Source organism: Orcinus orca, chromosome 8, assembly GCF_937001465.1.
Source record: "Orcinus orca chromosome 8, mOrcOrc1.1, whole genome shotgun sequence".
Taxonomy (NCBI): domain Eukaryota; kingdom Metazoa; phylum Chordata; class Mammalia; order Artiodactyla; family Delphinidae; genus Orcinus; species Orcinus orca.
In genome coordinates, this window is record NC_064566.1 from 78,392,669 (window position 1) to 78,416,863 (window position 24,195).

Here is a 24,195-nt window from a genome sequence, read left to right on the forward strand (position 1 = left end):
CTGGGAAAACTGGACAGCTACATGTAGAAGAATGAAATTACAATGCTCCCTAAGACCATACACAAAAATAAACTCAAAATGGATTAAAGACTTAAATGTCGGCCAGAGACTATAAACCTCTTAGAGGTAACATCGGCAGAACACTCTTTGACATAAATCACAGCAAGATCGGTTTTGACCCACCTCCTAGAGATATGGAAATAAAACCCAAAATATACAAACGGGACCTAATGAAACTTAAAAGCTTTTGCACAGCAAAGGAAACCATAAATAAGACAAAAAGACAACCCTCAGAATGGGAGAAAATATTTGCAAATGAAGCAACTGATAAAGGATTAATCTCCAAAATTTACAAACAGCTTATGCAGCTCAATATCAGAAAAACAAACAACTCAATCCAAAAATGCAAATCAAAACAACAATGAGATATCATCTCACACCAGTCAGAATGGCTATCATCAAAAATTCTACAAACAGTAAATGCTGGAGAGGGTGTGGAGAAAAGGGAATCCTCTTGCACTGTTGGTGAGAATGTAAATTGATACAGCCACTATGGAGAACAGTATGGAGGTTCCTTAACAAACTAAAAATAGGACTACCATATGACCCAGCAATCCCACTACTGGGTATATACCTTGAGAAAACCATAATTCAAAAATAACCATGTACCAAAATGTTCATTGCAGCTCTATTTACAATAGCCAGGATGTGGAAGCAACCTAAGTGTCCATCAACAGATGAATGGATAAAGAAGATGTGGCACATATATCTATTGGAATATACTCAGCCATAAAAGGAAACGAAATTCAGTTATTTGTAGTCAGGTCGATGGACCTAGAGTCTGTCATACAGAGTGAAGTAAGTCAGAAAGAGAAAAACAAATACTGTATGCTGACACATACATATGGAATCTAAAATAAATAAATAAATAAAAAAGGTCATGGAGAACATAGGGGCAACACGGGAATAAAGACACAGACCTACTAGAGAATGGACTTGAGGATACGGGGAGGGGGAAGGGTAAGCTGGGACAAAGTGAGAGAGTAGCATGGACATATATACACTACCAAACGTAAAATAGATAGCTAGTGGGAAGCAGCCGCATAGTACAGGGAGATCAGCTCGGTGCTTTGTGACCACCTGAGGGGTGGGATAGGGAGGGTGGGAGGGAAGGAGATGCAAGAGGGAGGAGATGTGGAGACATAGGTGTACATATAACTGATTCATTTTGTTATGAAGCAGACACTGACACACCATTTTAAAGCAATTATACTCCAATGAAGATGTTAAAAAAAAAGAGAGTACACGTTGTAAGATTCCATTCATAGAAAATTTTAGAAAATACAAACTAATGCATAGTGACAGAAAGCAAGCAGCTCAGAGGTTGCCTGAAGAAGGAGGGGCAGAGGGAACAGATTACAAAGGGTCACAGGGACACTTTTGGGGTGAAAGATATGTTAACTCTCTTAAATGTAGTGATGATGTCATGGGTATATGCTTATGTCAAAACTTATCAAAGTGTACACTTCAAGTAGGTGAGTCTACATGTCAGTAATAGCTCAATTAAAAAATAAATTTTAAGAAATAAATCAGAACGATGAATAGAAGAGAGAAAAAGAAAAAAACATAGTAGGAAAACTCAAATGCTTTCCCATGCCTCTAGTCTATTCATTCAGCGTTTTCCCTCCCTCCTCCTCACTCGAATCTCTGTCTATTGTTACACTTGTTCCCCAGATTGCCAACCTTGACCGAGCCTGGCTGCAGAAACGTGAGCCTGGTACTGGAGAATGGGGATCCCATTTCAGAGATAGGCAGCTCATTTCTCCACAGTGAGATTTCATTAGGATAGGGATGAGGCTGACTGCAAGCAATGTGCTCGCATGGAACGGGCTCTCAATACCCCTCAGTTGGTGATTATAGAAACCTATTGAGGGGTAAGCTTCCGATCACGTGAATATAGATTGCAAGAACAAGGTACAGCAAAATCTGAGTTCTGTCGAAACTGGCATGTAAAACCTCACAGTGCAAACCTTACTGAGGAGTCTTATTTTCAGCAATATTTTCTTAGAGTGCCTTAAACCAAGTCAGACTTGTAATACTATACCAAACATTGTTTTCTAAGGAGTTAATTCCTGCCAGTGTTGGATGAAACAAAACTATAAAGAAGAAAACTTGATGAGCCCAGAGTGGATACATATTTACTCCCACTAAAACCCTCGTGAGGTGACAGAATCTGGTTTTCATTTAAACTAAAATCCTACAAAATAACAATAGTAACGGATCTAAGCACTCTGTATGATGTTTAATAATGCTCTGAGAATCTGTCCCCCAAATACTGGCAAGAACTATATACTCTTTTGAGGGAGCTGAAAATCCATTCAACTTTCTCTGCTATTAAATTATTGCTTAATAAGGAGTGCAGCTATTATAGACCCTGCATCTCTATTGTTTCAACACCCTGGAAACCGCAGTCAAGGAAAATCTCACAGTATGATTCTAGAGTGACAGCAACAACCAAGAGGAACAGTGATGTCCCCAGGTTCAGTGCCAAAATCCCATGGCCAGGAAGGATGAAGTTGGACTCACAATATGTACAATTGATCTCTCTTGGCCAAAATGCTCCAGTTTCTCCTCAACTGTGTGTATGGTGGTAAAAGGAAAAGAGGTGGTTAAGACTCTCTTCCACAGCATATTGCTCCAGATATTGACTTTTAAGAGAAAAATCATTATTCTATGTATTCCGTATGTTACACATTTCATCATCCTATGATTACAAAATACTACAGCAGCCCTTTCTTCATCCTGAAATTATTACAACTTGAGTCTCAACTGGCCTGGTCAACTGGTGACAATTTGCAGGGAAATGCAAAATATCCCTGCATATTCACTAGAATGACTAAATAAAATTAATAATTAATAAGTTTAAAAAGAAAAAAATGTAAAATGCCAACAACACCAAGTATTTGCAAAGATATAGAGCAACTTGAATTCTCATACACTGCTAGTGGGATTTCAAAATAGTAAAACGACTTTGGAAAATAGTTTGACAGTTTCATATAACATTTCATAGATATTTACCATATGACTTAACAATCCCCCAGAATAAAAACATGTACACATAGGACTTGTATAGGAATAATCATACCAGCTTTATTCATAATCACAAACAATTGGAAACAACCCAAACATTCATCAACTGTTGAATTGCTGTATAATCATACAATAGACTACTGCTCAGCCATAGAAAGAAGTAAATTACTTATGCCCACAACAACATGGATAAATATCAAAAATATTATACTGAGGGGGCTTCCCTGGTGGCGCAGATGGTTGAGAGTCCGCCTGCCGATGCAGGGGACACGGGTTCGTGCCCCGGTCCGGGAAGATCCCACATGCCGCAGAGTGGCTGGGCCTGTGAGCCATGGCCGCTGAGCCTGCACGTCCAGAGCCTGTGCTCCACAACGGGAGAGGCCACAACAGTGAGAGGCCCGCGTACCGCAAAAAAAAAAAAAAAATTTAAAAAAATTTAAAAAAAAATTATACTGAGTGAGAGAAAAAAAATATAAAGTAGTTCATTCTGTATGACTTCACTTATGTGAAATTCTAAGAAAACCAGAACTAATGTATAGACAAAAAGCATATCAGTGATTGCCAGAGTCAAGGTAGGGAGGAGCTTGACTGCAAAGGGAATAACATAACTTTTGGGTGATGGGATTGCTGAGTGTGGTAGTAGTTATGGCTCTTCCTAGAGCCCATGAGGTCCCTTTTGCACTGCTTCTTGGTTCTATCCAACAACTGGACAAAAATGACCCCCTGCTCTTAGGAATGCCCTCATGTGTCGCTGTGGCTTAGAGTCCTGCCTAACTATCCAGCAGCCCAAAAGACAGAGGACATTTCTCCACTCATCCCACATCCCCTCTCCTGCTCTCATCCTCTCCTCTGTGCAAGAGTAGCTTCAAGATTAACATCCACCCTTGATCAGACAGAAGAGGAAAGATCATCCATTCTGTTCAAGAGAAAATGAACCTGCATGGTATTTGCTCTACACACTGAATCAGACCATCTTAATAGTTTATGTCCCAAAGACTAGGCTATTCAGTCTTAACAGATTCCATAGTGTGGTCCACCGGTCATGTTTCTCCAGCATAGTATGAAGTAAAGGACATCCACATCCATCCAGTAAACAAATATGTGTTCCTTATATAACATCCACACATGAAATGTGTGCACAGGAGGGTACATACACACACTCAAACACAATCTTCCCCCCAAGCAATAATATTCTCACATAGCAAAAGTTAACAAAACACAGGATAAAAGGAAGTTAAGTGCAAGGAGAAAGAGATAGAAAAGACCCACAGAGCCATAGATCCTGGGTGAGAAAATACATTAAAAGTTAAAGCTGAGAAATTTAGGTGATCCTTTGGCATCAGTGTGATCATGAACACAAATTCAGGTTACCTGAATGATCTAGGACATAAAGACGTACAGGAAGATGGATATAGATACACACACATATACATATTAATAGATGATAGATTATGATGATGTTGATGATGGTAGAAAGATAGATATAGATACAGATAGATACAATTTCAATATAGAATTTTAACTATTGTAAAGACTTCCTGACTCCCCACAAAATATGTCTACTGACTCTCCAGGGTAAATTCCAGTTTAAGTAACACTATTATAAGGACTCATTTTAAGCACGAGAAAAGAAGATCTCTGTCTCAGTAACATTAAAATGAAGCCATCAGGCATTTCCAACACAGAGGGTAATATAAGTAACACACTAGCCTCTTCATGACAAAGCTGAAAGAGTCTCAGTTGAAAAGCTGGACATCATGAAGAATTTTAGAAATAGCCAGAACTAAGCAGTATCTCAGATAGAACATCAGAATTTTCCTTTCCTTTGTGGCAAAGGAACCAGGAGTTGGAAGAAAACTGACATTTGTGGCTCACCTACTAAATGCCAGGCATTTTGTATGTACATCACATATATTACCATATGAAATTTAATTTAGCAACCAAGAGGGGTAATTTGAAATTATCTTACACTATTATGGAAGATACAGATGGGACTTAAAAATCTTGTGTGAAGATGTAAACCAGTGAACTCTCATAGTTCCTATATTTCCAGAAAAAGATTTATTTTTTGTGTTATATTTTTTACTAATGTCTGTGTTGCCCACTAGCCTATAAGCTCTATCAAGAATACTGGTCAGATCTGGATTTTACTCACGACTGGATCCCCAGTCCCTAGCACATGGACTATCATGTAGTAAAGATTCAATAAATCATTTGTAAATAACTGAACAAATTGCTGATTTTCCCCATATTGCTTGTATTTATGGGACACATTGATTTTCTCAATTTAAGGAAACAATCCTTAAACTCTTCTCTGTGGAAACAGGAGACAGAATATTAATGACAACACCTGAAAACTTAACTATGGAGTTATGAACAGGACCTAAAAATAGATTCCTCTGATAACAGCTTCACCCGACAAATGTTAGGCTCTGTAAAGCTTCCCTCTCGTAGACACAGGGCAAAGCAACACATTCACAGTTGTCAAGTAACACTCTTAGCTAAAACTTAAGCAGAACAAAACCTGACAGTGAGCCATGGTTGAATCTTAGTCCCGGCTACATAATATCTCCTAGGAAAGTGAGTGTTTTCCAGATTAACTTAAATGCCAAAGCTGGAGCTGTGAACATAATTATGGCTGACGTTTTTGTTCACCCGCTTGACAGATAGTTAGCAAGAACTAATTGTCTTATGCAGAAAATGTTTCAATTTTTAGAAGAGATGAAGGGAAACGGCTTACAGTATTGAAAGACAAAAATAGTACCATTTCTTGTTCCATTCCTGCTAACCTGTGGAGGTTGGAAAGAGGTTGGGGACTCTTCTCCTCCACCCACTGTCCCACAGGACAGAGACTCTACCCCATGTGCAGAAAGCTGCAGCTCCAATAGCCATTGTTCCAGTTCCTTTTAGGGCAGAGGTCCCACAGCAGGAGAGGTGAGCCAAGAAGGTCACAGATGATCGCCTCCACACAGAGACCAGCTCAGAGAGCTGGGATGTCATCCCGGGAGAAGCAGGCCACTGTCCCAGCCCCTAGCTCTGAAGAAGTGGCTCAGACACTTTGCTGAAGGGGAGAGAGAGAGACAGGCCAACATAACAGGAAGATCAGAAGTTCTCCCCAAAGAAATTGCTGTTATTCAGGACAGAATGTAGTGAGATTCAAGCCTAAAGACTTTCTCAGAAACAGAGGAGATTCTGGTGGTAAGCAATTAAGAAGCCAGTCACCCCATGACAGCAAGGAGCTAAACAGTAGTCCAGCTAGTTTACCAGAAAGAACCAGCCAAGGAAAGAGCCGGGAAGATATGTCAGAACAAGCCCCAGGGACTGGCCTCAAAAACAGCCCTGGAGGGCTTCCCTGGTGGCGCAGTGGTTGGGAGTCCGCCTGCCGATGCAGGGGGCACGGGTTCGTGCCCCGGTCCGGGAGGATCCCACGTGCCGCGGAGCGGCTGGGCCCATGGGCCATGGCCGCTGAGCCTGCGCGTCCGGAGCCTGCGCTCCGCGGCGGGAGAGGCCGCAGCAGTGAGAGGCCCACGTACCGCAAAAAAAAAAAAAAAAAAAGGCCCTGTAAAGGGGCCCAGGTTTAATCATATTAGTCTGCAGAGCAATTTATGCCCTAGGATTGTTGAAAGCAGTAAGCAGTCAGGATTAGCGGGGGCCTAAGAGCTGAGTGTGATACCAAAAGTGGCAGACAGCTTAGCAGAGAGACCAGGGAAAGAGACTGATACAGGGAGCCCTCCAAAACCTCCATCATCTCTGGGTCCTGTCCACATGTCCAAGGCTGAGCCCACAGTGAGTGAGTACAGACACTTCACACTGAGCAGGAAATAGACTTCACGGAAATAGTCTATTCAGGTCACAAGACAAATACATAAGCAAATGACAACAAGCCCTGAGGGGGTGGGGGGGTGGGAATCAATATTCATGTTGTTAAAATATATTATCTAAGATGTCCACTTTTTAATATTAAAAAAAATTGAGGCATGCAAAGAACAGGAAAGCATGATTTATACTGTCCCTTAGAAGCCATGCAGTCGGATCATTCAGTTGACACCGAAATTATCTTTAACTATAGAAGATCTAGGAGCAGAGAGAAAGCCTGTAATCCTCAGATATTCACAGGACCTTGGGATGTTCTAGACACTGTCACATGCATGCTGTGACTCTGTACTTCTTGTTTAATCTACTTTCTTTCTTTTTGTATGAATACAGAGTATGTGCATATGTGTGTGTGTGTGTGTGTGTGTGTGTGAAACAATTTATCATGTTAGAGACACCTATTTGTCACTCTTTACCTTCTTCCTTATAATAAATACACATATTAGATATTTTTAAACTTGTGCCCGAAAGCTGCGTCCTGAATTTAACATTATTTGATTTTTGAAAGCCATTATTACTGCTTTTATCCTGAAGTTGTGCTTCATCCATTTTATTCACTCAATGTCCAACACTCACTAAGCTATTACGTATGCCGTATTGTTCCAACAGAAAATTGAGATTTACTGTTTGACAAGTGTGAATTAGGTTAAGAGGATTATAGAGGATTGGAAAGGAAGATTATTCTAAACTCTGAAACATAGATTCACCAGAGGTATTAAAATAATAATAAATTTATCTTTGGTAGGCATTCCTTATTAATCACCTTCATCTACATAATTACTTGATAATATATCATGCCCATTTGCATTTGAGGGCATCAGGCCTCAGTGTGTTACATTACCTCCCCAAGCTATACATCTTATTGTGATTAAGGATGCTATTCACTGTATCCATTTTTAAATCCCTTGCTCTTTTCAACTTGCCAATCTCATAACAAACCTTTGCTTAGAATACCACTTCTGGCTTCTTCATGATTACTGAACCATTTCCTTAAAAAGCTTGGTATTGTCTCTACAGCCTTTGTAGGACAACGGTGCTGCCAGCCTCTGATAAGCCTCTCTGCTCAGTTCTCAGTCATCATCTAGATGCCATATTTGTGTGACCCACATCTTCATTTCCATTCCTGATCTGCCTCTAATCTACAATTCCAACAGAGTGTAAATCCCAACTATTGTCTTGCTACTGGCACATCTAGCCCCTCCATGGAGCTCAATGAATTATGATAATGGCTAACATATGACAGAACAACTTAAAAAAAGGACTACGTTTAAATATTTACCATATAATGCCAACATCCTGAGTATAACAAATACCTCTTAGACATAAGAAAATGTGTTTGGCTATATCACTGAACACAGTATTTTAAAAATCTAACAGCTGGGATGAATATGTTTAACATCAGTATTACAGTGAAAGGGTGATTACGTCACATCAGTGAGAGACTGAGAGACCAAAAACAAAAAACTAGTAATTCCGTAGTAGAATTACTACGGAATATTTTTTTTAATGGAAAGGACCTTGGGCATCATCTGGTTATTTTTTCTAATGAAGTATAGTTGATTTACAGTTAGTGTTAGTTTCTGGTGTACAGCAAAGAGATTTATTCATATATATATATATATATATACACACACACACACACACACACACACACACACACACATTTTCCGATTATTTTCCATTATAAGTTATTATACAATACTGAATATAGTCTCCTATGTTTACAGGAATCCAAGCCTGCCCTGGGAAGGCTGCTCAGAATGAAGTCCATGCTTTAATTCCACCCTATCGCCAAGCCACGTGGACCCCTAACTGGGAGCTGCAGGATTATGACTATTTAATCCTCCTCTGTGCATTTCCCCTTGCTTTTTTTCCTGCTTCCAAACCCCAACTCTGTCTCATGTTTCTATCGGCCAAGAGAGAGCCTTGGACCAGCCCACCAGCAAGCACAGTCCTCCTGGGGTACAGACCACAATCTGCCCATCACCCGGGTCGGTTGGGCTGAGACATATGAGCACAGCCTGGTGTTTTCAGCTGCTTCCCGAGCAGAAGGGCAGGAGGCAGGGCCTCCATGCACAGGACTGGGAAAGTGGTGGCCCTGCTCGGGGTTCCTTGTCTTGCACACCTTCGTGCCTGGGAGTTACTCCGCTAAGGAGAGTTTTCTCTACATTTAGCAAAAGCAGGGCGAGTGCCTAGGAAAGTTACACACATTGGTCCCTCAGGTAACAGCCCTACCCTTGGCCAGGGAGACCACTTATCCAAGCAAAATTACTGGATTTTTGACTGAATATGACTTAATCTGTATGGCATAAAGAAAGGATTTCTCAGCTATTGGCACATGGGCAGATTGTTCAGATGGTTAAATATTGCAGTGTTTTAGAAGTGGAAAAATCCTACTACCTCACATGAAGGTAAGAAAACCAATGTTGAAAGAAGTCAAATGAGACACAGGGCAAGACCCAGTCTGCACATTGACTGGCAGCAGAATATGTTAGAACCAGAACTCCTGGTGCAGGTTTGTTTGCTTCTATAGGATGTGAAGTTTGTCCAGCTGGCCAGTTATTTTAAGCTATTGGCTTTTAAGTCTGGAGGTTGTGTGCAGTGGGTTGGAGAGGGGAGCCTGACCTGGAGATGGAGGAAAAGTTCAAAGCCGTCTTCGTTTCTGTCAGCAGCTCTCTCTCCCTCCTCACCAAGTGATCTCGGGAGGTGAAATGAAAGTCATGTCAGTTTATACCCAGGAGAACCTGGAAACAATAAAGGCTTAAATTTAGACAAGAAAAATGAAAACGAATGATCATCAAAAGAGGCACTCTTATGGTCAATTAAAAAAAAAAAATCCTACTGAGACACTAAAGCAAGATTTGGGGATTTTCTTTTCATAGAATTGTCATGGTGTGAGGAATTTGAGAGACATTTGTATCCAAGCTTTTCTTGGGAGATGAGGTCACTTTCTCACAAGTACTTTTAAATAAACACACACACACGCAGCTATACATATATGTACGTATATGTAGTTTATTTTAAAACCATAGTATTTCTTATTTTTCTGTATTTTGCCCTATTTTCTGCTAAAGGCCACTATGCATTCACATTTAAATGTGGCTTCAGCTTCAATTTAGCATAACATGTACCCCAATTTATTGGGTATCAAGTGGTTAACAGAAATGCCATGAATGCATATTCAAGGAGACCCTTTAGCTGCGTTAAGAAGAAAGTACCAGCTTTCCTGCTAACCTAGAAATGTAATTTTTAGTTCATTCCTCAATCAGGAGGCAACTTTTCAAAGCCCAACCTGAAAGCATGAAATTTAACCTTCCTAAAGGTGAGAAGAGACCCAAATCACAGATGAGGAACAAGAATTCTTGTGGAAGTAGACTTAGCAGTTATGAAGCTGCAGGAAGATAAAGAAGCTTATCTTAGGATAATAAATACCTACAGGCTGGCATTTTGTAAGAAATGTCACTTATATAAAATGTGGAGGTTGTTGGATATCAATGTTATGTTGAAACACATTCCTACGTAATTATTTTAACTAAAGGCACCTGGTAAGGGCAAACTTGAGGCAGTTTTTTGTGTTGTCTCTTTTTTTTAATTTTAAGATAAAATAAACTTTCAGGTAATTGCTTCCCACCATTTTGCTGTTTTGTTTTGGTTTTCCCTTATACCAGCAGAAACAAAAGACATCCATCATGAAGCAGAACTTTTTTGAAGTGGGACAACCATGTGTGCCCTCCCTCAACCTTAAGGCAAGTAGACCGATTCCCTCTTCCTCTAAATTCTAGCATTCTGACTCCACAGGAAAGTACAGTAGTCCAACAGATCTACCAATACTCTCTTGTTATAAAATGCTAGAGAGTTTCTGGAGATGGAGTTTAAAAATTGCACAGGAGGCAAAGAACTTTCTAAAACAAAGAGGCTTGAGATCCTAACCCTTTTCTGTAAGGTTAGAGATTGTTAGAATATTTCTGATGGACTGAAGTAGCTTCAAATAAATTGAGCAGTCCATGAGGGACACCAGGGGCTAAGCCACTGGTGAGTCTCTGCAGGCTTCCTAGAGTCACCACCAAGGGTGGGGCAGCCCATTGCGGACGCAGCACAGGAACGATGGCAGAACCACATGCAGCCCTCCTCCCACCACTACCCAGGGTCCTGAAGCTGAGGACACGTGGCTTGGGGAGCATGGATATCTCAGGTATGTTCAAAGAGCAGCCTAACAGTGGCTCAGACTGACTTTGGTAAAAGGAACATTCTCCTCCCCCAAGGAAATACCACAAGAGTGATGCACATCAGACACCGTAACCCATCCTGCCGCGGGCACAGAACCTTGAGGCTTCCTGCTCACCTGATTCAAGGTGGTGTCTGCCTGAGCTTCTGCAGTCCTTCCGCAAGGACCACCCAAGTGCTCAGCTCAACTGAGTGTAGCAGCCACATCCTAGAGAACAGCCTGGACCCTCCTGCAGGATGATCGGATTTCAGAATCCTCAGCAGTCCTTTGGGTTTATATTTTTCTCTTTGAGCTGTTGGTACCTACCCCTGAATTGCTGGATTGAGTCAGAACTTGTCCTTTTCACAGTAAGAAGAGAACTCTGGAAAAAAGAAAAACAATAGTCTCTCCATTTGCAGATGGCAGACTGGTCATAATCTGGAGGTTAAGAGAGTTCCCTGAGTTTATACACCAAACCAATGAACTGGATTATATGGCAGCTACATGAAGCTTACCATTCTGGAAGGTGAGTTTAGCCTTTCTTAGCTAATTTTTTGTTTGTGTTCCTAAATGTCCGATTTAGAGATTCCACTATTCCCACAATTTGAGGCATACGCCTGGATTGTATGGCTCCTGTGTTATTACCTTAATTGAGATTCTGAATTAAATAGTTTTATCCATCTGAGCTGCCTCCCTTACAGGATGTGAATTCACAGACTTCTTCCTTCCTTAGCATACTTCATACTATACTCACATTAGAAACACTCCACAAAAACAGTACCAAGGCTTCAAGGGAATGCTAACAGAACAAAAATAAAGAGAGACACACACAAAAAAAGAATGCTGTGAAAATCCTGCTTGCTAAATAGAGGACTAAATGAAAGTGTTTTTCTGAAGTCTGCATTTTAAACATAAACAGATCTGCAAAATTCCCCTCTGAGATCCTTTCACTGTATTAACACATTCTCAAAGCTTAAAGTTTACTCTTTGAAAAATTAGCCCAAAGAATAGTGCATTGTGCTTCAAAAGAATACTTTAAGATGATCTCTCCCTGGGCGTGAAATTTTATTCTTAAGAGACTGAAGTAAAAGATAGTGAAGGTAAGATGGCAGTAAGCGCCCCCAAAACAATGTTGAATTCAGTTATTAGTTTTCTTAAAGAGTTTACATTCATACTCGAGATCAATTTAAAATGGAGAATAACGATTCTAAACTAAATAAGGTTTGAGGTTTGAAAAGTAGCATTATAAGTTTAATTTATTTTTATTTTTTGTCACTTTGAATTTTACACATCTTCCTACAAATGAGTTTAGGATGATTTGCACCATTTGACTAAAACACTCATGCTCTAATATAAAGCAGCCCTCTTTCTGCTTCTCCACACCCTAAATTCACAGGCTCTTTTGACAGAGTTTGAAGCTTAATTCAAATAGATGTGCCTGCATAGAGCATCTACCTTGTACCAGGGAGTGTGAGAGTAGAAAGGTAATGAAAACTTCATTCCCAAAATCAAGTTGCTCATAAATTTGTGGATGAGGTATAATATACATAAAAATAAGACATGATGAAATAGACAAAATATAGGCAGTGTTTGCTGGAAAAAGGAGCAGAGAGAAATTCATTGGGGCAGGACTGGGAGGGATGGGGGTGGTATGATCAGGGAATAACTGAAAATAGCCAGAGTCAGCCTTCGGAAACTATCCTCAAAAATCAGTTTTAATTCTCCTGTGCGTGCAGATGGAAGGTGGTGAGCAGTGTATAAAGGGGGAAGCCACTGGCCTGTGTGTGGAAATTGAAGCATGGAGGGAAGAGCCAGGTGCAAGGAGACCCAGGCAGGAAGAAATGATAACCTCTGGATTCTCAGCTTTCAAATCCCAGCAACTCATTTGATTCTCACAACAGAACCAACTACGAAGACGCTGAGACTATAAAGGAACGAAACATCTCACTGGACTAGTGCCCATGTTTCATAGGTAATAGGCTGGAACTTAAAGCCGTGTCTTCTCCTTATTCTGTGCTGCAGGGAGAGAGAGAGAAAGAGAGAGAGGAGGGAGAATTAAAGTAGGAGGCTTTCCAGATAACAAATAACTAATGCCATGTGCTTTCATTGTTCTGAATGTTCTCCTAATTGAGAATTACATGAGGTTCTTTGCAAACTATGCCCATTTAGTGGATTGGTTGATTAATTAATTTGCTGAGGAGATTAGCTCCTCCCTCAGCAAGATGGCGGCAAGATTGATCTGCCCTCTGGAAGCCAGAATGGTCCCTTCACTGGGGCAGAGATATTTGGACACCCACAGAGAGAGGAGTATTGGGTGGGATGATTTTCCTGCACCCAACTCTCACTTCCCCTTTTCAGGCTATACATCAAGAGGGTTTTGGCATCTTTTTAACTCTGGGATTTTGACACTGCCACAGATATATTCGTAGTTTGTGTATTTTAATTGTATTTCCTTTATAATGTATGACAAAATAGCATACCCACAGGTTGTAGCAGGTGAGTTGCAAGTTGTATTATTTTAACATATACTGAAAGTGAAAGAGATGATGGTTTTCTTTCATTCATTACCTTTTGTAAATGCTTATAAACTTCCAGAGTGAAGATGTCTGAATCACCATCACCTGCAGGGTTTCGTTAAAAATTTTCTCTTTCCCTCCTGCCACCCTCCACTGTTGGGGAGGATTCCCATTAGATTTTTAAGGCTCCCAGATGACTTTGATGATCAGTGAAACATTGGAAATACCGAATTAGAGTACCCTAACCATGGAAGCACACATATTTAAGTGTGTTCACAATAATTACTTTAAGGATAATTAATGCTTTCATAATCAATAAATAAAGGATGAAACTGGTTATATGTTACTCTGAAGTGTATATGTGCTAAGGCAAAATGGGGTGTGTGAGGCATGAACCACCCTAGGTAAACCTGAACAGCAGAAGTCCAGATCCTGGAGAGCATAGCATAGATCCTTGCTTCTCCCAGAGTGGACCTCAGACCAGCAGCTCTGGCATCTGCTGGGAGCTTGTTAAAGTGCAGATGTATCTAGTGAGACAAATAAGAATCTGTATAGTAACAAATTACCAGGTTATTCCCACCAGGAAATTTTAAGAAGTCTTAGGTTCTTCACATTGACTGCCTGTTAGAAGCAACTGAGACAATCTTTAACATGACAATTCCAGGTTCCTACCCCAGAGAAATGATACCAGGTTCTAGGGGTGGAGCCTGGGCATTTTGGGGTTTTTTTGTTGTTGTTGTTCTGTTTTGTTTTGTTTTGTTTGTTTGTTTAATTTTTATTGGAGTATAGCTGACTTACAATGCTGTGTCAGTTTCTGCTGTACAGCAAAATGAATCAGTTATACATATACATATGTCCACTCTTTTTTAGATTCCTTTCCCATATAGGTCATTACAGAGTATTGAGTAGAGTTCCCTGTGCTATACAGTAGGTCCTTATTAGTTATCTATTTTATATAGAGTAGTGTGTATATGTCAATCCTAATCTCCCAATTTATCCCTCCCCCCCTTACCCCCTGGTAACTATAAGTTTCTTTTCTACATCTGTGAGTCTATTTCTGTTTTGTAAGTAAGTTCATTTGTACCCTTTTTTTAAAGATTCCACATATAAGTGATATCCTATGATATTTGTCTTTACCTTTCTGACTTAGTTCACTCAGTATGACAATCTCTAGGTCCATCCATGTTGCTGCAAATGGTGTTATTTCATTCTTTTTTAAGGCTGAGTAATATTCCATTGTATATATGTACCACATCTTTATCCATTCCTCTGTTGATGGACATTTAGGTTGCTTCCATGTTCTGGCTATTGTAAATAGTGCTGCAGTGAACTGAGCATTGGTGTTTTGAAACCAATGCCCAATTCTGCCTTGCCACAATACTATTTATATGAAAGAGACAAGGCTTTTCTCCCACTCAGTATTGGCAAGCCTACGAGTACCTCCTTCCATGAAGGTAACAATGGCGCTAGGAGTGCCGCCCTGTTACAGTACCCACACTTGGAGACCAGCATCACATTAGCCCCATTCACTGGCTGGGGACAGCCTTAGGGCTCTGACACCCTGTGCGTACACAATCCAGCTCCTTCATTTCCTCTGGTACCCATGAGATCAGACTGAAGCTTTGCTAATGATGAAAGTATGACAAATTACCTCTGAAGAGCCCAAGCACTCATTCTGTGGTCAGTGCCTTTCACTGTATCAACTAATTCAGAGTCTCTTTCATTTCATCAAGTGATGAAAACTGTTTTCACAATTTCTTTTACAGATTGAAGAATTAAGGTAACACATATCATCAGGTCTCTAATCTTAGGCCAATAATGAGTTTTTTTTTTTTAATTTGAAGGGACAAGAAAGAAAGAAGTAAATATCGCATTTACGACTAAATTTTTCCTAGCATTATGAGTATGATTTAAAAATAAAAATTAACTGCAATAGAATTTAATTGCCTTGAGTCTTATTGAATTCAAGGTTAGATGATGTGATCAGCCCTATAAAGCAAAATGTTCAATGAATCAACTCAAATTTCACAAATGCCGGTGAGGTTAAGAGTGTACAGTTTAAGTGGCATGGATCAGTGGACATCACAGAATCACTGTAAGATGTTGATCTTTGTAGTTTTCTCTTACTAAAATTTACTAATTCAGAGAAGAGGCCCTCCTTTTGTTTTTAAAGATCTTTCATAGTATTACCTGCTGGTCTTATCCTTCCCCTCCTCACATTAGATAACCAAGAACCCAAGAGATAATCAAAATGGCCATTCATTTTAAAATATCTTAATCTCATCATACCTACTTATAATCATCCATTGAGCTAGAATTTATAAAGTACATTTACATATATCACCATATTTAATGCTTTTACTATCCTCTGGGTCATTATTTCACTTTGATTTACAGATAATGACACAAATAATTTTAATATTTCATATGCACATATTGACTTGGAGGTTACATTTCTTTGAATTACTGCTTCACATCATTGAAGATTCAAAGTTACCCTCAAGTTCCAAACTGACTTAGGAGCACCTAGTAAGAGGGTGGTGAGGCCAGGTGGTGAAACAAAGAAGCACACCTGAAGTATAATATGGCTTCAGTACTCAAGGGGCTTATAGTTTACTTGATGAGGAAAAAAGCATTTTTCAATTAAACATTTGAAATAGCAAAAAGCAACATGTATAGTGACACAGTGAGTAATACAGATAATGAAATGTTTAGAATGTGAAATGTTGGAATAACGGAAAAAGAACTTTGAGCTAGGAGAGGAAGTTCCAACTTCCACCTGGATGAGTCCTGAGAGGTCACAGTCTCTCCCTGGCCTCGCCACACTCCCCAGGAACAGGAAGGATTTGCTTAAAACATCAGTTTCCTCTCCAACTGGAAAAGCTACTGTCTGGGTTAAGCGGAGTTTCAGTTAAGAGTGAGGACTGAGCTGGCCACTGTGGATGAAAAGGAGCTGATAATACCCAGGTGACCAGGAGAAGAGGAGGATTGGGAAGCCTGCTGCGATTTGTCATGCAACAGAAGTTTCAACTCCCACGATGTAATTCTTCTCTGAGCTCTAAGAGCCTCTCCAGCTAACGTAGCCTGAAGTCAGCTAAGTGCAGATATTAATTCTGAGGGCTCTTGGTTCAGAGTACACTTATATTTGGCATAAATTCCCTCACCACCATTTACTGGTATGACAGTACTTACTGCACCATATCCAGTTTTCTGTGAGCATACCTGAATGCAGAAATAAACTGTATGAGTGAAGAACTGTTTGTATTTTTCTGTCAGTGTTGTCGGATTCATCTTTGCGATCCTCTTTAGACCAAATCCAGGGCCTTGCGCCTCACAAGTGCTAAATAAATGCTTGCTGAATCTGACTCTCTTGCTGAACAGAATAAGGGAGAAGCAAAGTTCACTTTTCTTTTCTCGTTCTCAGGACTGGGAGCAGGTGAGGAGCTCGATAATAGCCAGAAAAGGAGAGTTGTGGGCCATTCCTTTAGACCAGTGGCTGCAGTCTGACCATGTGAAGGTGAGTCTGCCTGGAGGAGTACGGTGTGATCATACACAGCAGATTATGAAGTAAGTCACAAGCCCCACCCGCCTCTATTATGCCTTGCTACCACACCCCTTTAGGTTGCTGGCTCTGACCCGGAAGTCATTTGAGTTTGTAACTCCAGATTCAGAAAACAATCAGAGCCAAGAAAAGATTTGACATAACATCTGTCTGCTAACAGCTTAGATTGGAAAAAGATTTCATTATTGTGGAGCTTTTAAAACATTTAAGCAAATATAATGTAGTTCTACAAAACAAGTATCAGGTAGTTTCTCTGAGTCTCTCAACATATAATGGCCAAGATATGAAGTTTGGTTATCAGACAGAGTATAAGAAGTGGACTTCTGAAGAACATTTGTGAAAACACACCATTGGTTTTTCCAAACGTGTTCTTTGATTTTAGGCCTCCTTCTTCTCTTGGAGTAAGACAAATCTTTAAAATAAATGTTGGCAGAGACTGGGTAGCTTTTCTTCAGATGTGCATAATACAGATACTCTATCAGACCATCTACTTATATCATGACCCCAGGAAAGTTCTTGAATTTCTTTGAGTCTCAGTTTCTTCATTCATCAAGTAGAGAAATAATGCCCACCAGACAGGGTTATTTTAAGAACTCAAGAACTAATGCTTATCGAGTGCTTACTATGTTTCAGGCCCCATACTATGCGTTATACATGCACTAACTCATTTAACCTCACACTAACCCAAGGGATTAGAGACTGTTATTACCACCCCAGTTTATAGATGTGGAAGCTCAGGTGTAGGGAACATAGGAAGTTGCCCAGGTTATACCTCGTGAGTGAGAGAGCCGGGCTCAAAGAGAGACAGCCTGAGCCTGAGACCCACACTCTTGATCCCCGGCCCCAGTTCCTTGAAACTATGAAGTGCTCAACTGTGGTTGTGCTGTCTCCTCTTGGACCTCTTCTTGACATCTTCGTCTTCTATTTCATCAGAAGTTATATGGGAGATGCTGCAACTCTAGAACAATGTGAAAATGTCCTATGTGATTTTTCCATAAGTGCAAGACTTCTAAATATATTGCAGTATCAATTCTTAATAGTATTTCAAATGTTGGACCCAGATCCAGTTACCTCTGTTCCTGTATTCCTGTTCTGATCAAAAAATCAGAATTGCATTAGTTATATCACCAATGGAGCAGAATTGATGTTTCAGCTGCATAGGTCCAGACAATTTATTTACTTTTCCAGTAGACTGCCTCATTTATTCAGTCAAATACAGAAATACTCTCATAATATAATTTTATAAATAACAGAAAATGTATTCTTATATGCCCAAACATTTTTTTTTTTTTTTTTGCGGTACGCGGGCCTCTCACCCTGTGGCCTCTCCCGTTGTGGAGCACAGGCTCCGGACGCGCAGACTCAGCAGCCATGGCCCACGGGCCCAGCCGCTCCGCGCCACATGGGATCTTCCCAGACAGGGGCCCGAACCCGTGTCCCCTGCATCGGCAGGCGGACTCTCAACCACTGTGCCACCAGGGAAGCCCTGCCCAAACTTATTTTTTAAATTAAAACATTTTCTGCAGAAATATTTGTAACATGTATTATATATGTTCCTTCTGTAAGTTAGAATCTCATGGTTAATATTTTAATTTCTTGATTAATGAAGGTACATATGTACATTGAACTATACAAAATACAGTATTGCTCCAAAGCCAGCTAAGATGTGTACAACTAGTTTCCCCTTAAATGGAGATGCATCTTTGTATCCTTTTGTCATTTGTTTTGGAGAGTTTGTATCTTCTCTGTTAACATCACCTTATAGGATATCTATTCTCATTTCCTTAGTGCATTTGCTTCTACAAAATTCCTACCTGCATCCGTGTCTTCTTATGATGGCTAAACTGAGAAAGCTAACGAACAACTTAGTCAGCATCTGGTGTTAATGTAAGAGCAAATAGGTAAAGAGTATCAGCCTGATGGGTCCTTTTATAGGTAAGTTTCATAAGCATTTAGTGCATGGATTCAGGTAGCTTATATACTCACCAGGTAATTTGCCTTGTTTCACGGATCTTCCCAGTGTTCTAGACAGTTAAGACGGCCAGGTGAGTGACCCCCAGATAAAAGAGGATTTGCTGTATTTGTCTTTTACTATTAATGTACCCCAAAGTGGATAATCGTTGTGCAGCAGCTCCATTTACTTGTCTATACAAGCTAAATGCTCTATCATAATTATCCTTCAAAACAAGTACCTACATCTGATGAGTGGCCTACACAAGCGACACTGAAGGGGTACAATGCTCATTCCTCTGATGCATCTGTCAGTGACAATCATCTTTCTGAGAATGATGGATGATACAAACAGTGGACTCCAAAAAGACCCCTGAGCTTTCAGTGGTCCTGACACTTTAACTAAAATAGGAAGCTCTTTGCTCAGAAGGAGAATTGACTCAGTGTTGGATCCAAGCTAAAAATGGCTGGGCTGTAACAGGTGATTTTTGTGAGTTATAATGAAAAGTCACCAGAGTCTGGGCATCTGTGGACATAACTAAGATGACAAGAAGACAAACATTGAACTGAGGAGCTTGTTGCCACGTTAGTAAGGGATTCGATTAAAAACATCTTATCAAATTAAAAGTATTACAGAGGACCCAGTGAGTTCCGGAAAGCATGCTAGACACATCAATCACAGGAATGGAACAGCCCAGGCCTGGTCCCTGCAGGAAGGTGCTGTGGGAACAGAGACACGTTGCTCTGTAGGCACGAATCCCTGGGACGTTCTTGAAATTAGGCTGCATTTTCCCTGCCAAGTCATTGAAAATGAACTTTAGGCTGTCGAGGCTTAACCGAGAAATATTTGTCTTTTTAACATTTTTAGAGAGGAGGTCATAATTTGTGAAATGATTGTTAGAAAACCTGATAATTTTTGCTGTTCTTGTTGTTGGCTCTCAAAATTACACCTTTCCCACACTGCCTGGCCACCTCCCTGTCCTCCAGAAGGAGTGGGTAACAGTTTGGACATTTTTTTTCTGGTAATGACATTTTAAGGCTATTTGTCATCTCCTAGAATACTCTGCCCGTTTTTCTCTTCAGCTCTTCAAAGATGTTAGACCAGAATCTTAAAAGAGGTCAAAGATAGAATAGATTCTGAATTAGTGATTTTGATTCAGGCAGGGAAGTTCTTAAAAAGGGTGTGTCAAAAAGCATGTATGCTTTATAGTATGATGCCTAAAACAGGGGGCATCATACTATGGGGGCTGGAAATCCTAGAAGCTGTGTTATCAAGCACATGTGTAAATATTGCCAATGGTCAAGATTTCAGAGAAAACAAATTCAGTATCAGGTTGAAGAGCTTACATATTTATGATACCTTATGAAAGGGAAGACAACTTGAAGATGGTTTTATCACCAAGAAAATCATGAATCAGGAACAGTGGTCAATGTGTGTCTCTGTGTGAAATTGGACTATTTAGCTAAGTGTGTTGAAGTGCTGATGATCTAGGGTTTTAATTATGACATTTGATGTAGAATTCATTTACTCATTTTCCATTCAATTCAGCACGTGTTTTGCATCTAATGGGTGCCAAGCATGAGTTAGACACTGAAGAATCACAGACAAATAAATATTTTCCCCACTCTCAAAATATTCACAATCTGAATGGTGAAAGATACAAAGAATATTTTTTCTACATTGTACCCAGGCAGGAAAAGATACAAGAGTTATGAAATCATAGAAAAAGAAGTCACTAACTGCTTTGTGAGAGTCCAGAGAAGGCTTTGCATGCTGAGTTGTCAAGTAAGACCTGGTGTGCATCAAGTTCAAGGGATGCCATGTACTCCCTGGATGTGTGGACAAAAGTGACAGGGTCTCTAGCCAGAAAAGTAGGCAGAAGCCGGATTGAGTACACGTTTACCAAATGATAAAGTGTGGAAATTAATCTATCAAGATGGAGAGCTGTGTAATTTTTCAAAGCACAAGAAGGAAATGATCCAGTTGTAAAGATCCAGTTGTAAAGATCAGGCTGGCAGCAGAGAAAAGCATGGATTGGGGAAGAGCAGTGTTCAGAGGTGAGCAGTCCTTAACCACACAGACGGTAGGATGTGACGGCAACGTGCTAATGGAATGAAGGAGTCGGAGATTTCTGAAAAGTACCATACTTGATGACTAATTGGACTTGTGGGGAAATGGAGAGAGGGCCATCTAGGAAGTCTGATAGGCTTCGGTGTAAGTAACAGCGTTAGCTGACGTAAGAACAGAGGAGAATGAAGGTAATGAAAACAATTTACATTTATTGATTGCTCGCTGGGATCAGACGTTATACCAACTCCTTTCCATGGATTATCTTATTTCGTCCAAATGATAACCCATGGAAGGAGGCAATATTAACATTCGCATTTGACACAGGAAAAACCAAGTTAGAAAAGTTAAGCAACGTTTACTGATCATACAACTGTTAAATGGCAGAAAGAGCAAAAAGATGCCTGCCTTTGTTCTGTAGTTACATGAAATCATAACGGCTAATACTGGACTTATCATTCTTCCCTTCTATCTCTCTCTTCACTGGAATAAAAACTTCTTAAGGAAAAGATCGTATCCCATATGGTGTGCATCTTTCTAATATCTAGTAAATGACTACTGCACAGTAGGTACAAAATAAGTTTATGCTTTGGGACATGATTAAACCTGGGATACAGAGCTGGTGGCACCACTGCCATAAACCACAATGTTATTACTTATTGGTAGCTTTCCCTTAAATTCCTTATTCATTCATAATTCATATGACATAGAACACAGTCAAATACTGACAACTGCCTAGAAAGTGCCACGGAACCTCAAAAGAGCCCATGTTGTTTATCGAGCTATTGTCTCTGCGGTCCAAACCCAGCCCACACCTTGATGCTGGGTCTGGCCTATGAAAGGTCACTGTCCCTTTGCCAGCTGCTCCCCGGAGGTTCGGCCATGGGGGGTACAAGAGGAAGGCAGGAAGAAGAGGAGGGACTCACCCACCCTACTCTGCTTCCTTTTATGTCCGCGTCACCCGACAGTGGACAAGGGTTCTTCATCTGGGCAGCGATGGTTGGTTTCACCTTTCACTTTTCCCAACACCATCCAGTTGCCCCCGAGAAGGCCCGGGTCCCAGACACCCTTCTTCTATCCAAGCTTCCTCCGAGGGGCTTCTGGAATTCTCCCTCAATATCTCTGTGAGACCTCACTCTTCCCCTTTGCCTTTTAGTCTTCCAAGACCTGTATGACCAATTCCTTATATTAAAATTCTCTCTGCTAAAATAACTGGCTTCATTTCCATTTTCCTGACTAGATTGTGGCTGAAAGTGTCAGGTGTTTATTTCCCCCTTTAGAGCTGAAGGAGGGAACTTTCAAATTTTCTAGCAGAAAATTCTCCCAGGGAGGGTGTCAGGCTTCCCCTTCCCATCCATTTAGAGAGGGTTGCCTGGGTAACCCCTGCATAACAGGGTTGCAAATATCAAGAGAGGAGGCATCACCAATCAGGCCATTAAGGATCAGGTCTGTTGCTGCTCCTTCCTGAGCAAGTTTACTGCTCTCCTGTCCTGAACATCAGAGGAGAAGAGTTAAAGAGAAACTGGATCTTTTTCCTGACAATTTTTTATTATTACAATAGTAAATTTCCCTAGTTTGTTACTTTTGTGACTAGCTGTTCAACTCTGTCCTAAGTGATCTAATAGGAATTGGGCCCCAAAATGATTCCTGAGTCAAGGACTCTGGTTATAAGGGGATTGTATAAGCACAGATTTTTAAATTAATTTTCTTAAATATAATTGCTTCTATGATCGTTAATATTTTCCCCCCAAAAAAACAGAAAACCGGTCTGTTCCAAAATTTCAGAGAGCATCACACAGTGTGTCATGATTATCTGTTTTGTTTCAGCTAATCGGTAGTTCTTACCGTGTTTGGCACCAGCTGACAAATGGCAAGCCAGAATAAACTACTGTTTAAACGCCAGAAGAATCCCTTAAAGGGTTTTTAGCCTTTTAAAAAAAAAAATCACCTTTGGTCCTGCTCCATAGGGCTGGGCATCTGAGTTGCTGCATCAGAGCATCTGTAGGCCTCATCCTGGGGGTTACTGGGTAGAGGCATGGGGGGTGGAGAAGAGGGAAAGCACTCAGAGTTGGCCATTTTCATGCATTTGGAGGATGAAGGGTCACATGAGTTTCATCACCACAGTTAGACTATAAGTCAGGCTATGTCAGGGGTTGCATACATATATACGCAAAGAAGAATCAATCCTCTCACTGGACTGAATGTCAATATTATGACACAGTGTGAGTGTGTTTTGTGTTTGGTAATCGCAATCATTGTTGCTTTTGTTGTGGTCATCCATTTACAATGCTTGGTGTCAGTCTATTTATCTCTTGTAAAAATAAAATACAGTGTGTGTGTGTGTGTGTGTGTGTGACAAAAAAAAAGAAAAAAACAAAAAACACCATGCTTTGAGCCCCAACTCCAAAAAAAAAAAAGAATCAATCCATCAATCCTCTCACTTTGCAGAATTTCTTAGGGTATGTATCAAATAAGTTTGCTTTTTTCAGTCACACAAAAACCAAAATGCTATTTTCACCTTCAAAATAGCTGCTTCAGTAACACTCTACCCTCTTTGAAAGGACATGTTGCTTTAGAGTAGAACAGTTATAGGCTCTGAAGCAAAATAGGTCTTTTTTTGTTTTTCACTGTTCACTAATTGTGTGATCTCACCCTCACTGTCCCCATCTGTAAAATAGATCTTAAGTGGAGTAAAGAGAAGACTTATGTGAAGGTCAAGATTCACAGCAAGACATCAATAGATCAAAAATATTAGCTCCTCTCCTTCATTGTAAAACAGAAAATTAAAAATTCACGGTAGTATATGGAGGAATTTTTCAATGCATTCAAGCTAAATAGGATTTAACTCTTACGTTATTCTCTTTTCTGTCCCCCTCAGCTTTATTGAGGTATAATTGACAAATAACTTTGCATATATTTAAAGTATTCAATG

The 24,195-nt window shown here is 40.2% G+C and overlaps 1 long non-coding RNA gene and 1 pseudogene across 2 annotated transcripts; one reads left to right on the plus strand and one right to left on the minus strand.

Annotated features, from left to right (window-relative positions):
• LOC101274224 (lysine-specific demethylase 4D-like) overlaps positions 1–21,772 on the plus strand; it is a 65,999-nt pseudogene extending 44,227 nt beyond the window's left edge.
• LOC125965270 (uncharacterized) lies at positions 499–17,025 on the minus strand. 2 transcript variants are annotated; one of them, XR_007478966.1, is made up of 5 exons: positions 16,906–17,013; positions 13,116–13,183; positions 11,495–11,549; positions 9,589–9,707; positions 499–519 (listed from the first exon to the last, which is right to left on the minus strand). It is a non-coding gene; the product is annotated as an uncharacterized LOC125965270 (long non-coding RNA). The 2 variants fall into 2 exon arrangements; XR_007478967.1 differs by lacking the exon at positions 13,116–13,183 and having other exon boundaries at positions 16,906–17,025.
• Positions 21,773–24,195: the final 2,423 nt, after the last annotated feature.